This window comes from Vicugna pacos, unplaced genomic scaffold (genome assembly GCF_048564905.1).
Source record: "Vicugna pacos unplaced genomic scaffold, VicPac4 scaffold_20, whole genome shotgun sequence".
NCBI lineage: Eukaryota > Metazoa > Chordata > Mammalia > Artiodactyla > Camelidae > Vicugna > Vicugna pacos.
This window is the reverse complement of record NW_027328741.1, coordinates 12962976-12977982: the sequence shown is the minus strand read 5'-3', so window position 1 is coordinate 12977982 and position 15007 is coordinate 12962976.

Genomic DNA, 15007 nt, shown 5'->3' with positions numbered 1-15007 from the left:
ATTGGAGGTAGGTACAGGAGACAAGTTATTATTTTCTTCTTAATTAATGCCTCCAGAGGCCTAAAATATTCCATTCTCATTTGCTGGATATTTTCCTGTCTCTTCATCACCCACCCATCCCAAAATAGCTGATACTTTTCCCCATACCAATAACTATACTGACTACCAATTAATTTGCTTCTTAGAATCAGAGATTTGTCCAGAAGAGAAAGTGCCATTGCAAGTATTTAATATAGGTTTATACACCCCACATATCTTGTGCCCCTTCTAACCTTCACACAGGATGTATATAAAATGTAATAGCCCCTTGGTTGGTGTGGTCGTATTCAGTAACCAAATTGCAATCTACAATGTGTGGACTAGAAGGAGGTGAGGGTGGTAGAATTAAAAATTTGTCCAACTGCAAGAATACCAAATTTATACTGATATTAGGAAATATAAAATATTCATGGAAGTCTTTGACTATTTCCCATTAATTTAAAATAAAATGTGAAGCATTTTCAGAATTGGAAATGCCCTAAATTGCTGGAACAATTGTAGGCAATGTCAAGGAGCCTACTGCTTCTGCTCACAATGATGCAGCCAGTGTCAGCTGATAAGACTGGAATGGCAGATTTGAGTTCTGAAAACATGTCACCTGTTGTAAAGAAAGCCTTTGATAACCTGGAGAAAGGGCAAATGGGCCTGGGTGAACTCTAGCAACATGCCACCAATATGACATTTACCAAGAGAAGGATAGAGACCACTTACGGCTGGAGAACTGTGTCTGCACAGCAGTGGTTCTTCCTAAAACAGAAACATCAAGCTTTAAGATTGTCAGCAAAATTCTGATGGTGGCTATGTGGTTGCTTACATTAGCATTCTGGGGTTCAGATGGGCTGGTTCAGCTACTTTCCAGCTCTCTTATCAGACAGTGGTTCTTACCGTGATCATCTTAACAAGGTTCTATGCTGATAAGTCAAAAGTTACAGTTTACATTCAAAGTGAGAAATCCTAAAGAAGAATCTTGTTTGTCCATCTGTAGTTTTCTACCTGGGAAAATCTAGACTATTGGCAAAACTACAAAAGTAGGCTGGTGCTTTGAAAAGTTTTCTCTGAGTTCTGCCCACTGAATTCTTCCCACTAAATATTACAGATCTCTGTACCACTGTGTGTGTGTGTGAAGATGGATTGTTAAGCAGTAACTAAGTTTGTCTTAGTTGAGTCATCAGTGAATAATTCCTCTGCATCTGGCAGAATCTCTGTGAATTAAGAGTTTCATTGAGCCACCAGATTTTCTTCCGATCAGGGAGGGGTAGATTATATTTCTCCCAGTATACTAATTGTTACATGTTCATTGAATCCCAAGCTGATGCTACGGCCAAGCCCCTGAACCCTTGAATGGGATTGAGGCATATACATTCTCCAGTCCCCAGAGCCCAGCACAGGACTGTATCACCTTTTTAATTTAAGCTTATGTCTGATTTATTTCTTTTAATTCTCATTGTTGACACAACTTATTTTGGCTTTGAACACACTTTGACTAATTTATATAGTCTGAACAACTGACTTATTCCCGTTCACCAAGCAATTGCAATAATCTTTCTTCCCTTGGTCTACCTGGAACAGAGTGAGCACACTCATCATTTTGAAAGTAGTCCTCTGTCCTAATATTGCAGAATCTTTACACTTGCTTGCCCAGCACTTGAGCAAGAATGTTTGTTGTGGATCTCAGGGATTATCCTCACATTCCCTTACGCAACCATGAGAAAACCCCAAATTGTTATCCAAAATCAAGTCTTGTCAGTATTGCATTCCCATTGCAAAACAGTTAAGAATTGTAAGAGTTCTGAGATTTTACCATACTGAGATTTTTAGCAACCTAACATGTTCTTTTCTTACAGATGCTGTCGGGGAGTTGAGACCATCGGTCAGAGACAGTGAACTTTATCACTGACAGCAAGGGCAGCCAGTTTTAAATTTGTATCCATTCCCTAATCTCAGATGAATACACAGAGCGAAATTTTGATGCCTACAGAAGCACTGGTCTGTTAACATGAAGAAATTTTTAGGCATGGTAAAACAATAATTTTATTCATATCTTTATGCATAATTTATTATAATCACTTATTTATTAGTATCTTTAGCTTGGTTAAGTATATCATGTCTCAAGTTTACTTGCTGCAAAAACAATCATGAGAAATGACAAGGGAAAAAATGACCATTGACTTTCCATTTTCACTTTCGCTTTTATTGAGATATAACTGGCATAAAACATTGTGTAAGTTTAGGTGCACAGGATAGTGATTTGATTTATAACTATCATGAAATAAATATCATAGCAACTTTAGGGAGAATTCATTATCTCATTTTGCTAAAATTTTAAAGAAATACAATTTGTCTTTTGGTTGTGCTGAGAAACCTTATGGTCTACTCTCTTAACAACATTGATATAGAACATAATGCATTATTAATTCTAATTTTCATGTTATTACTTGGAATCCCTAGAACACGTTTATTTTATGGCTGGAAATTTGTAGCTTTTGAGTGCAAAGTCAAATTCTCCTTTTCCAACCCCTGCCTCTGTTAATTGCAAATATAATTTATTTTTCTATAAGTATCTTTGTTTGTTTTTGAAGTGTACTTTAATCTATAACACTGTGTAAGTTTCTCCTACACAACATACTGTTCGCTATTTTTAATAAATTTCAAACTGTTCACCAGGATATATCTAGTTACGATATGTTGCTATGTAAGTATATTTCATAGTTTTTGACTATTCCCCATACAGTATATTTCTTGTCCCTGATTCATTTAATTTGCAACTGGAAAATTTTCTCTCTTAATTTTCCTCAAATTTTTCTTTTCCTCACCCCATTTCCCTCCTTCTTGTGAACAACCTATTGCTTTCTATGTGTATAACTCCTTTTCTGTGTTCTTATTTTCATTTATTTAAAATTCAAAATGTGATTAAAATCATTCAGCATTTGTCATTCTCTTTCTGACTTATTTCACTTAGCATATTACACTCTTGGTCTACCTATTTGTTGCAAATGACAAAATCTTATTCTATTTGGTGCTGAATAATAACCCATTGTATTTTTATGTGTGTGTGTGCATATATATATATATATATATAAAAATATAGATAAATCTGTAGTTAAGATGGGTAAATATATTATAAACACTCATCTTTTTATCCATCATCTTTGATGAACAATTAATTTGCTTCTATATCCTATCTATTGTGAATAATGCTACAGTGAATATAGGGTTGAATTTATCTTTAGTAATTAGTGTTTTTATTTTCTTGGAATTAGTATCCAGATATGGAAATGTAGAATTATATTTCATTTTTTGTTTTTAGATAAATCTCCATGTTGCTTTCCTCAGTGGCAGCACATATTTCCATTCAATCCAGCAGTTCATCAGGGTTGTTTTTCTTACATCCACACCAACACTTATATTTGTTGTCTTTCTGATAATAGTCATTCTGACGGGAGTGACATAAAATCTCATTATGTTTTGGACTTGCATTTTTCTGATGGTTAGTAATGTTGATTGGTTTCATGTGCTGTTGGTAACATTTCCCCCACTGTATATTCATTTTTTCTAATGGGCTAAATGATCATAACTGTCTGATTTCATTTTCAGGCATTATTTGTGTTCCATTATTCTGTTTGTTCTGTGCCACTACCATAATATTTTTATTACTGTAGCTTTGTATTATAGTTTTAAATTAGGGAAAGTGATACATCTTCTCTGTTCTTTGTCAAATATTTTGTGTTTATTGTTTGTTTTCTTTCTTTTCTTTTTTTTTAGTGACTTCAACTCTTTTGTGTTTAAATGTAAATTTTAGAATTATTTCTTGTAAGTGTCTGAAAATGCCTGTGGTATTTTGTTAGGCACTGAATTTAATTTGTGTATTTTCTTGGCTTATGCTGTCATTTAAACAATATATTTTCCTCATCAATGAACACAGTATGTCCTTTTATCTGTTTGCATTATCTTCAATTACTGTTATAAATATTTTATAGTTTTCTGAGTACATGTCCTTTACCACCTTGTTTGGATATATTTGTTGATTTTTTTTTGTAATGCAACTGTAAATGATACAGTTCCCTCACATTCTGTATCAGTTAGCTTTTTGTTAGTGTGTAGAAATGCAAGATTTCTGTATGTTAATTTTACATTCGGAAATTTTACCAAATGTATTGATAAGCCTTACTAGTTTTGTGGCACCATTTTTAGGATTTCTGTTTAAATTATGTCATCTGAATACAGATACTTTTACTCCTTTTCTTAATTACCTATATTTTACTTACTTTTATTTTGAATAGGTATGGCTAGAATTTCCAATACTATAATTAATAAAAGTGGTTAGAGTGAGCATTCTTGTCTTCTTCCTGCTCTTATTGGAGATTCTTTCAGCTATTAATCAGTGAGTGTCATGTTAGCTAAGTTCTTGTCATATAAGAACTTAGATTTGTTGAGGTATGTTTCCTCATGCCCACTTTGAGGAGAAATTTATTCATAAATAGATACTGATTTTGTCATAACATTTTATGGCTCTACTGTTGTGACCATATAAATTATATTCTTCCTGTTTTTAGTGTGGTGTTACATACTGATTAATTTGCGGGTATTGAATCACTTTGGCATCCCTGGAGTAAAATGGACTTAATCTTATTGTATAATCCTCTTAATGTATTGTTTGACTTGCTAACAATTTAATGATGATTTTTTCATCTATGCTTATTGGTAGTATGTAACCTGTAATCTTTGAGGTATTTGTTCCTGTTTTAGTAGTAGTGTGATACAGAAATTTGGGGTAGGAAGCCTCCCTTCCTCTCGAAATTTTTGGAATACACTGAGAAGTATAGGTGATAGCTCTTCTATAAATGTTTGGCAGAAATCATCTCTGAATCTTTCTAGGCCTGGAATTTTGTTTCGTGGGAGATTTTGTTTAATTACTGATTCAAATTCATTAGTGATAATCTGTTCATATTTTCTTTTTCATTCCATTCTATAGATAAGTTCTTTCTTAGAAATTGTCCATTTCTTCTAGGGTTTCCATTTTACTAGCATATAATTTGCTGTATCATTATATGATGCTTTGTATTTCTTTGATATTAGCTGTAACTTCTCATTTATTTCAGAGCTTATTAATCTGTACAATCTTTTTTGCTCATGTGCCTGGTTAAAGATTATCAACATTATTTATCTTTCAAAATCCATTATTTAGTTTGATTAAATGTTTCTGTCTTTAATCTTTATTTTATTTAATTATGTTCTGAACTTTCAGCTGTCTTTCCTTCTACTAAAATGATTGTTTACTATTTTGCTACAACTTTTGTTTGTAAGAATATTTTTCAAGAGAGACATGTTTCTTATTTGTATAAGTGGGATTATTTTGCTATAAGCATCCCTATTAATACTGCTTTTGTTATAACCCATGGATTTTGTTTTTGTTGTCTTTTTTTCATATATTTTTTCTTTGATTTATACAGCAATCCAGTTGTTGTTAATAATGTATGATTTATCCTCCACAGTTTAGAATTTTTCTCAGGTTTTTTCTTTTAGCATATTCCTATTCACTCAGATTCCATTAGTTTCTTCTCAAAACAAGGAGAAAAATAATAAAATTTATACAAAAATCTGAAACACCCAAATTTTCTAAATTTATATTTAAAAATGAGCAATGCTGTGGGTATTATCCTCCCTGAATTTATAACATAACACAAAGATACAGTAATAAATGCATCAAAATATGGCACTTAAAGATACACATAGATAAATGGAACAAAATTAAGAGTCCTAAAATAAACCCTCACACATATGGTCAATTAGTCTAATATGAAGTATACAAGAGCATACAATGGAAAAAAAGCAGTCTCTTCAACAAGTAGTTCTGAGAAAACAGGACAGTACATGTAAAAGGAAGGTGTAAGAGCACTTCCTTCCATAGTATACAACATAAGATAAAAATGGATTGATTTCCTAAATGTAAAGCCCGAAATTGTACAATTTCAGACAAAGAAAAGCAGCAGAACTGACTTTGAGATAAATCATAGCAATGTTTATTTTTGATATGTCTCCAAATTAAAAAATAAAATGAAAAGTAACAATTACAGTTTTTAGTTTACTGAGGAAAAAATAGATGTACTATGCGATACAGGGATTCTACTTATTGTATATGTGTGAAGTGCAAAACCTTTTGCAGAGCAAAGGAAACCTTCAACAAGAGATATGATAACAGACAGAATAGAAGGAAAATTTTCACACAATTTAACCAACAAGACGTTAATATCCATATTACATATATATAATATTAGACTCAGTATTTAAAAAACAAACCTCCAACTTAAAAACAGTTGAAAGATGCTAATGGAAATTTTCAAAATAAGACTTGTGGATATTTTTCATGCACATACCAAGAAACATAATGTTCCTATCCATTTGGTAAACATAAATGAAAACCAGAATGAAATATAATCTCACAGCAACCAAAACGGCTATTAACAAAATGTCTACAAATGACAAACTTTAATAAGAAGGTTGAGAAGAGGGAGCCCAGGTACACTGTTGGTGGAAAAAAAAATGATGCATCCACTATTATAAAATTGTGGACAGTGCACAGAAAACTAGAAATAGAAGCATTATATGTTGCAGCAATTCCAGTTTTTGGTATAAATCTGAAAGAAATGAAAACATTAACTTAAAGATTTATTACCCACAATGTTCTTAACATTATCATTCATATTACCCAAGGAAAGATGTACAGTTCAACTGCCCATCAAAAGATGATTGGCTGAAGTAGATGTGAGATATAGATAACATAAAAAATAATTAGTCATTGTCATATTAAAAAATAAAATTCTGCCATTTGGAACAATATGACTGGACCCAGAGAGTGTTGCTTATAGGAAAATAAGTCATACGGAGAAAAACACTCTATGTTGTCACTTAAATGAGGAAAATAAAGATATAAGAGAAATAATCATAAAAAAAACAGGAACAGAATGACATATATATGTGTAGTGTACCAAGAAGTGGTTTCCTGTGGGGACAGAGAAGAAGGATGGAGAAGACAGAAATGTGCAAGCTACTAGTAATAAATTAGAGAAACAACAGGGCTATATTTACAGCACAGAGAAATATTTTAATAATTTAATTGATTTTAAAGAGAGTATAGGGATATATTATAGTAAAATGTGCACGTAGGTGGGAAAAACGTTAAAAAATTAATCCCAGGAAAATCAAAATATTTTGTAATACTCTGATATTAAGGGAGGTGATTTATTCACTTTGTTTACTGTTTTCATAATGTCCTTAGTAGAATTTAAGCTTTTAATTGAAAAAGTATATACTTTAAAAGTGACATAAGTTTAAACAATTTTTGTCTCTACCCTTACATCTACAGTCAATAAAACGTTCACATCTCAACAAAAAAACACAACACAAAACAATACCCTGGAACGCATGTGAACAGGTAATGTTTAGTTGACTAAAACACACAAAAGAGGCTGAACTGAAGGAAGAGCAGAGTTGGTGTCTGCAACCAAGGCCCCCTGACTAGGTTGTATGTGTCATCAAGTTCAGAGAACCCAGTAGAAATGGTCTCAGTGGTTCACACAGCTTCAGCCTCCAACTGCACCAGTACTCATGGTCGCATGTAACTAGGAGGGAGCCACAATGGAGACAGAAATTCCATCCTTCAGACACTCAGACATTCATGACAGTGTCTCTACTCCCCATTCACAGTGGTGGAGACAACATACCTTGCAACACTGGACATAGCAAAGGCACTTGCCTGATTCCAAATATCCACCTGTTTTTACACATTTCCTCAATGTGTACACTGAGTCTCAAGGGATATCAGATAAAAGGAAGGGTTCACCGTCCCAGTGAGAACAGTGACATCAACTACCAGAGATGTCTAAGAAGTGACAATGAAAGCATATCTTTTATCCAGACAGTATCTACAGGAAGGTGCCATTTTGAAATATCAGTGGTAGCTCAGGTAAGTAAAACCAAAAATTGTGCAATATAGCAAACTACCAGAAAACAAAAGCAAGGGCTCCAACTCACAGTTTGTTATTAAGTGTCATCACAGCAATAATTTGTGAAGATCATGACCAATCACACTAACTTTATAGGGCACGCACACACACAGATACACAGACACAGACACAAACACAGACACAGACACACACGCACATGCACCTGAGCACACGCACATACACATAATGTCATCCATGCAGCAAACAAACATAAAGTCATGGTACATCACCATACAACTAATAGAGAATCCAAATAGGTGACATACAGAAATTCAAAACAAAAAAAAAACTAAGAAAGCATTTTAATGAGCTCAGGAATAAATGAAATGATGATAAGGAATACATTACCAAAGAGACTGAAACTATAAAATTACCAAAAATTATTGGAGGACAATGAGAACTTAATAAATGAGATGAAGAATGCAACAGAAAGCATTGGGGTAGAGTGTCTTTGTGGAAGATAGATTAGCAAACTCACCAATACAAAACTAGAAATGATAGGAGAGGGCAGAGATTCAAGATATTAAAAAGTGTGTAAATTCTACAGTAGCCATCAGACTTCATCAGGAAGTGCACATTACAGTGGAATCCTGGAGGGAGTAGAAAGTTAGAAGGCAGCTGATGGTTTATTTAAAGAAGTAATAGTTGATAACCTCCCAAACCTGTGTAAGGAACTAATATACAAGTACGTGAGCCAAGAAAACACCAATAACTTTAAGACAAAGGGACCTCCTTTAAGATACGTCATATGCAAATTGGCAAGTCAATGACAGAGTAATATTTTAAAGGCAGCCAAAAATAGTTATGATAATCTACAACGGAACCCCATTAGGCTATCAGTAGACCTCTGAGAAGAAAACACAGGCCACGGTAAATAACATTAAATTTCAATCATCTAAAATAAGAAATCACTCACCCAAAAATACTTACACAGTTATCACTTAGATATAAAATGAAAATAAAGACTTTACCAGAAAAACAAACCTGAATGTGACAGAAAAACAAAACTAAGAAACCTTATAAGAGGTACAGAAAAGAAGTCTTCTAAGAAATATAAAGTGGCAAAAATGGGCAAAACATTGACCAAAATCCTAAGGAGAGACCACGAGAAATTTGCATCTGTTCATTTGGGTATGTTTTTAAATGCTATTATACCAAATGGATTAAAGAGAGAAAAATAGGAAATCAGGGACAATAAATATAGATAATTAAACTGGTAACATATTCACAAGAGTAAAAGAAATAATTAGAAATGTAATCATTAAAGGTAAAGAATAAATTAAAACAATATTAAAGGAAGCTTCTATCAGCGGAAAAAGGACTAAATTATACATGAGATGTTTTATTTATAATTGAAGTACAGTACATGTAGTATATTGTGTAGTTTCAGATGTACAGCATAGTTATTCTAATCACTTTGTAGATTATATGCATTATGAATTATTACAATAATTGTAACAAACAATTATTTTAAGATATTGTGTATAATTCGATGATCTATACAGATAATCAATGTAGCTTCTCTCCTTTATATATACTACTTTCTATCTGTCAATATTCTTCCGTTAAAATCTCTTTCCCTTCCACTTTGGTAAACAGAAATATTTTCCCATATCTTTGAGTCTGCTTAAGTCTTGTCTATCTAATCTCTTTACCTCTACAACATGTTTCTATCTATCTATCTATCTATCTATCTATCTATCTATCTATCTATCTATCTATCATCTATTTATCTATCTATCTATCTAATTATCTATATATCTATCTATGTATCTATTTATCTATCTCTCTATCTATCATGTATTATCCTTCTATCTATTATTCTGTCATCAATCAATAGAAAGCTATAGATATTTGTACACATATTTTTGTTATTCTTTAGTTTCCACATATAAATAATATTATATACATTTGTCTTTGTCTAAGTTACTCCATTAAGCACATTTTTACTTGGTCCACTCAGGATACTGAAATAGCAATGTGTTATACATTTCCATGGCTGAGTTTTATTCCATTGCATATTTATAGAAACATCATATATTCTTAAGTCCATACTCTACTGTGTACTCGGATTACTTCCCTGTCTTGCATATTATAAACAGTGCTGTTGTGAACATTGGTTCTTCTCAATTTAGGGTGTTTTCCCCAAATTTTTCCTAGGAGAGGTATTACTGGGTCATATGGTAGTTAACTTTTTAGTGTTTAAACAAATCTGAATACTCTTTTCAAAAGAAGTTGTACCAATTTACATTACTACCAAGAGTATACAAGAGATTTCTTACCTTCACATCTTCTGCAACACTTACTATTTGTAGACATTTTGATAATAGCCATTTGACCAGTGTGAAATGGTACCTCATTTTGGTTTTGATTTGCAATTACCTAATAATTAGTAATGTTGAGCAATTTTATCACTTACCTGTTACTCATCTGTATGTTTTCTTTGGAAAAATATTAACTCAGGTACTCTGTTCTTGTTTTTGATTGGATTTTTGTTTTTCACCTTGAGTTGTGTAACCTAAATCCTTGTTACATCTATTAACCTACATCTATTAACCCCTGGTCACTTGCATTGTTTGCAGATATGTTCTCCAATTACACAGGCAGTCTTTTTATTTCATTGATTCTGTCCTAAGCTGTGCATAAATTTTTAAGTTTATTTAGGTCCCACTTGTTTATTTTTGCTTTTGTATCATTTGCCTTAGGAGACTGATATAAGAAAATATTCCTATGATTTTATCCAATAGGGTATCACCTATATTCCCCTCTATCAGTTTTATAGTATCAGGTCTTACATTTAGGTCCTTAATACACTTGGAGTTTATTTTTGTATATGATGTCAGGAAATGCTCTCATTTCATTGTTTTACATGTAGTTGTCCAGCTTTCCCAACACCATCCATTGATGTGACTGTCTTTTATCCATTGTGTACTCTTGCTTCTTTTATCATAGATTCATTGCTCATAAGTGTGTGGAAATATTTCTTGCCTCTCTATCTGTTTTTATTGATTATATCTCTTTGCCAATGTCATACTCTTTTTATTACTGTAGGTTTCGTGTATAGTAAGGTATCTGGGAGGGTTATGCCTCCAGATTTGTTGTTTTTTCTCAAGATCATTTTGGCAATTTTTAATGGTTTCATGTAAGACTTAGAGTTATTTATTTTCTGGTTCTGTGGAAAATACTACAGCTTCGTAACAGGAATTGCCCTATATCTGTAGGATTCTTTGTGTAGTACGGCCATGTTAACAATATTAACTCTTTCAATCCAAGAGCACAATACATCTTTCCATTTCTTTGAATCACTTTTAATTTCTTTGTCAGTGTTTTATAATTTTCAGTGATTAGATCTTTCACATATGTGGTTACATTTATTCCAAGATATTCGGGGGAATGAGGTTTTAAATATTATTGCTTTCAACGTCCATTTTATGGTATCTCATGATTAATGTGTACAAATGCAAGAGACTTCTTTACATTTATCTTGTAACCTGCTCCCTTGATGAAATTATTTATTGTTCATAATAGTCAGTGTGGAGCCCTTAGGACTGTCTATGTAGATTGTTATGCCATCAATACTAGTGACAATTTTGCCTTTTTCTTTCCATTTTGTGTTACTTTATCTTCTTTTTTTTCCTTTTCCTTTCTTCTATTACTATTGAACAGAAGTGGTGAGAGTAGGAATCATTGTCTTGTTCACGAATTTACCCAGAAGTCTTTCACCATTTCCCCTAAGTATTATAATTTGTTATAAATGGCCTTTAGTATGTTGAGAGATGTTCCCATTGTACTCACATTTATGAGAATTCTGATGATGAATGTATGTTTAATTTTGTCAAATGCTTATACTTTGTGTATTGACATGGTCTTGTGAATTTAGTCCTTCCTTTATTTGATATGTGTCATGCTGATTGACTTGTGTATGTTGAACCATCCTTGTGACACTGGAAGGAATCCAACTGATCATCGTGTATAATCCTTTCTATGTATTGCTGGATTCATTTGTTGATGTTTTTCGAGGATTTTTGAATGTATATCATCATTCATCAAGGATATTGGATTTTCATTTTCATTTATTTTTTTGGTAGTGTCTTTGACTGGTTTTGTTAATAGGGTAATGGTGGCCTCATAGAATAACTTTGGGAATATTCGTTCCTCCTTCATTTTCTAAAATAGTTTGTGAAAAGGGGTTTTAGTGAAGGAATCCAGGCATTTTGTTGAAGGGGTGTTTTTAAAATTATACATTTTATTTAACTTATAATGATGGCTCTTTTCATGTTCTCAATTTTCTCTTTATTCAGTGTTGGCGGGCTGTACTTTTCTAGAAATTTGTCTATTTCTTTTAGGTCGTCCAGTTTGTTGTCACATAACAGCTCATAGTGCTTCCATAATCTTTTTTTGTATTTCTGTAATAAGAGATATTATTTCTACTCTTTCATTTCTTATTTTATTTGGGTCCACTCTATGTATTTCTTGATAAGCCTGGCTAAATGCTTACCTGTTTGTTAATATTTTTAAAAAAAATGTAAAGCTTTTGATTTTATGATTTGTAATTTGATTTTCAAATATTATTTTATTTATTTTCAACATAATGATTAAATATTTCTCCTTCTACTGCTTTGGGTTTTGCTTGTTCTTATTTCTTGTTCTTTTGGGTGGCATGCTTTGTCCTTTCTATGAGGTTTTTCTTGTTCCTTGTAGAAGTCCTGATTTGTTCTCAACTTCCCTCTTAGATTTGTCTTTGGTGCATCCCATACATTTTATGAAGTTGTGTTTTCAGTGTAATTTGTCTCCAGGTATGATTTTATTACCTCTTTGATTTCATCATTGACCTTGTTTTATTTTATTTTTTTAATTAATGTGTTTTAACTTCATGTTTGTGCTTTTCCTATTCTTCTTTCAAAAATTCATGCACAGTTTCTTACTTTTGTGTATTGAAAAATACTTGCTGTAACCTATATTTGCTTAAAGATCCTGAGGCTCATTTCATGACATAATATGTGGTTAATTCCTTAGAAAACATCCTGTGCACACTTGAAAACTTTATGTATTCTGATTTTCTGATGCAGTGTCCAATATCTAGCTTAGGTTCAAATGATCTAATATGATATTAAGATCTCTGTTTCCTACAGATATTCTTTCTGGATGATCTGGCTATCAGAATAGTGAGGTGTTAATCTCATCTTCTGTTATTATTTTATAATGAATTAATTCTTTCATGTCTACTAAAACTTCTTAGGATCTATTTTTTTGGGTCCATATACAATTTAATGAGTGTAATACCCTATTTTAATATTGATCTGTTTTTCTTTATATACTCTCAAATTTTTCATTTTGGCCCCTCTTTTAAAATGTATTTTGCATGAGTTGAGCATTGCAACCTGCATTTTCTTTTCATTTCCATGGGATATCTTTTCCAGTTATTTCCAAACTATGTATATCTTCCACCATAAAGTGAGAATTTTTTGGGGGGAGATAAAGATGGTGGAGTAGAGAGATGCTCGTAGCTCACCCTTTCCCACAAATGCACCAAGACTCACATCCACAATCCCACTCAGCTAACCAGAGAACCTGCAGAACTCTGACAGAACATTTTCCTCTTCAATAGATAAAGATGTGAAAAATCCGGTAGGAGAAAAGTAAGAAAGAAAGAAGAAAAGGCAAAACAGATTGGGACAGGTCAGACAGGGAGGGAGCAGCAAAGAAGGACTGGTGCTCATTCCCTGTGTCTCTCCTCTCCAACTGAGAGATTGGCAGGATGGTGGGGGAGACTCCAAGTCTTGGACATGTATGTAGTATAAGTTGACTAGCAGAACTAAGTTAAACAGGCACAGAGGATCCCTGTGACACTCAGCAGAAAATGCAGCCCAGAAGCTGGGGGCAGGGCCATGCTGCCCGACCCGGGTGGTAGATGGGGATGGCTACACTGCATTGGCCCAGGGAAATGAAGTTGTCTTTGTGTCATGGCTGTGGATGCACAGGGCAGAACAACATGGGCCCTCCATAAAACAACAGAGCAGATGTGCCCTATGGGTGGAAGGGTGCATTCCCCATCTCTGAATTTCCAAAAAAGTTTCTAGGTGAAGAGAGCTGGGGCTCAGACACAGCCACCATACCCTCTGGTGGTTTAAACCCATGTGGCAGCGGGGACAAAACCTGCATCTACACCTAAGGAATTAGCAGCCTCAAGGACCAGTCCGAGACTTGTCTACAGCCAGAGGCATATTGAATACTTCTGTCCGGTTCCTCAGAGAACTTGTCGGACAAAAGAATCATGGAGCTGGTTTTTGGCCCAGACCAGGGGCAGGGATGTTCCTCAGTCTTCCCTGAACCCACTTCTTTTGTGCAAACCCTAGGCAGAGTACACAGTGGAACAGAGAAGCAGAGTGATCGGCAACCGTAGGTAGAGGTTGGCCCCTCAAATTTTGGGCAGGAATACAGCCCCTGACCATGGTGCTGGAGAGGGCATGATGCCCAATCCTGCCTAGACAGTCTGCAACATCTGACTGCAGCATCGGGCAGGGCATTTACAAGCCAGCCCAGAGTAAGGAGAACTTCATCAGCCCCAGTGTTGGGTGTAGGAGCGATCTGCTTACTGACATGCCCTGGGAGCAGCACAGATGAGGGCTCCAAAGGAGGGTCCCTGGAAACAACAAACTGAGCTTCCAAATCAGGATGAAAAAAGAAAGACTTCACATTAAAAGTTCACAGTCTCCAGGAGGACACTGACCACCCCCTTGTATTAATCAGTTTTTACCAGTTCCATTTTCTATTACCCTCTTAATTTTTACTTCTTAGGCAATTATAATTACCCCCATTTTAATCCCTTTGAAACTTTTAAAAATATTTTTATTATTATTATTTTTCAAAACTCTGCTTCAAATCCATTTTGTATTATTCATTATACAATGTCTTCAAATCTTTATTTCTCCCTTCTTTAAAATTCTTTATCTCTCTCTCTTTTT